This window comes from Musa acuminata, unplaced genomic scaffold, assembly GCF_036884655.1.
Source record: "Musa acuminata AAA Group cultivar baxijiao unplaced genomic scaffold, Cavendish_Baxijiao_AAA HiC_scaffold_109, whole genome shotgun sequence".
Taxonomy (NCBI): Eukaryota; Viridiplantae; Streptophyta; class Magnoliopsida; order Zingiberales; family Musaceae; genus Musa; species Musa acuminata.
Window position 1 is genome coordinate 112,501 of NW_027020388.1, and position 2,500 is coordinate 115,000.

Below are 2,500 nucleotides of genomic sequence, written 5' to 3' on the forward strand. Positions count from 1 at the left end.
CAAAACTGGCCATTTTTGGCTGCGCGAGCGAGCGGCGAGCGGCGGACAGCGAGCGAAGCGAGAGGCAGCACCGTCCCTGCTATACGAAAGCCCCATCCAGCCCTGTGCCACCCGGGGGGTTCCAGGGTGCTGAGATGGCTGACATTTTGCTCCGCTCACGACGGTCACCGCGCGACGCAAGAACAGGCCAAAAACTGGCCAAAACGGCCCAAAAACGGGCCAAAACTGGCCATTTTTGGCTGCGCGAGCGAGCGGCGAGCGGCGGACAACGAGCGAAGCGAGAGGCAGCACCATCCCTGCTATACGAAAGCCCCATCCAGCCCTGTGCCACCCGGGGGGTTCCAGGGTGCTGAGATGGCTGACATTTTGCTCCGCTCACGACGGTCACCGCGCGACGCAAGAACAGCCCAAAAACAGGCCAAAACGGCCCAAAAACGGGACAAAACTGGCCATTTTTGGCTGCGCGAGCGAGCGGCGAGCGGCGGACAGCGAGCTAAGCGAGAGGCAGCACCGTCCCTGCTATACGAAAGCCCCATCCAGCCCTGTGCCACCCGGGGGGTTCCAGGGTGCTGAGATGGCTGACATTTTGCTCCGCTCACGACGGTCACCGCGCGACGCAAGAACAGGCCAAAAACAGGCCAAAACGGCCCAAAAACGGGCCAAAACTGGCCATTTTTGGCTGCGCGAGCGAGCAGCGAGCGGCGGACAGCGAGCGAAGCGAGAGGCATCACCGTCCCTGCTATACGAAAGCCCCATCCAGCCCTGTGCCACCCGGGGGGTTCCAGGGTGCTGAGATGGCTGACATTTTGCTCCGCTCAAGATGGTCACCGCGCAACGCAAAAACAGGCCAAAAACTGGCCAAAACGGGCCAAAACTGGCCATTTTTGGCTGCGCGAGCGAGCGGCGAGCGGCGAACAGCGAGCGAAGCGAGAGGCAGCACCGTCCCTGCTATACGAAAGCCCCATCCAGCCCTGTGCCACCCGGGGGGTTCCAGGGTGCTGAGATGGCTGACATTTTGCTCCGCTCACGACGGTCACCGCGCGACGCAAGAACAGGCCAAAAACTGGCCAAAACGGCCCAAAAACGGGCCAAAACTGGCCATTTTTGGCTGCGCGAGCGAGCGGCGAGCGGCGGACAGCGAGCGAAGCGAGAGGCAGCACCGTCCCTGCTATACGAAAGCCCCATCCAGCCCTGTGCCACCCGGGGGGTTCCAGGGTGCTGAGATGGCTGACATTTTGCTCCGCTCACGACGGTCACCGCGCGACGCAAGAACAGCCCAAAAACAGGCCAAAACGGCCCAAAAACGGGACAAAACTGGCCATTTTTGGCTGCGCGAGCGAGCGGCGAGCGGCGGACAGCGAGCGAAGCGAGAGGCAGCACCGTCCCTGCTATACGAAAGCCCCATCCAGCCCTGTGCCACCCGGGGGGTTCCAGGGTGCTGAGATGGCTGACATTTTGCTCCGCTCACGACGGTCACCGCGCGACGCAAGAACAGCCCAAAAACAGGCCAAAACGGCCCAAAAACGGGCCAAAACTGGCCATTTTTGGCTGCGCGAGCGAGCAGCGAGCGGCGGACAGCGAGCGAAGCGAGAGGCATCACCGTCCCTGCTATACGAAAGCCCCATCCAGCCCTGTGCCACCCGGGGGGTTCCAGGGTGCTGAGATGGCTGACATTTTGCTCCGCTCAAGATGGTCACCGCGCAACGCAAAAACAGGCCAAAAACTGGCCAAAACGGGCCAAAACTGGCCATTTTTGGCTGCGCGAGCGAGCGGCGAGCGGCGAACAGCGAGCGAAGCGAGAGGCAGCACCGTCCCTGCTATACGAAAGCCCCATCCAGCCCTGTGCCACCCGGGGGGTTCCAGGGTGCTGAGATGGCTGACATTTTGCTCCGCTCACGACGGTCACCGCGCGACGCAAGAACAGGCCAAAAACTGGCCAAAACGGCCCAAAAACGGGCCAAAACTGGCCATTTTTGGCTGCGCGAGCGAGCGGCGAGCGGCGGACAGCGAGCGAAGCGAGAGGCAGCACCGTCCCTGCTATACGAAAGCCCCATCCAGCCCTGTGCCACCCGGGGGGTTCCAGGGTGCTGAGATGGCTGACATTTTGCTCCGCTCACGACGGTCACCGCGCGACGCAAGAACAGGCCAAAAACTGGCCAAAACGGCCCAAAAACGGGACAAAACTGGCCATTTTTGGCTGCGCGAGGGAGCGGCGAGCGGCGGACAGCGAGCGAAGCGAGAGGCAGCACCGTCCCTGCTATACGAAAGCCCCATCCAGCCCTGTGCCACCCGGGGGGTTCCAGGGTGCTGAGATGGCTGACATTTTGCTCCGCTCAAGACGGTCACCGCGCAACGCAAAAACAGGCCAAAAACTGGCCAAAACGGCCCAAAAACGGGCCAAAACTGGCCATTTTTGGCTGGGCAAGCGAGCGGCGAGCGGCGGACAGCGAGCGAAGCGAGAGGCAGCACCTTCCCTGCTATACGAAAGCCCCATCCAGCC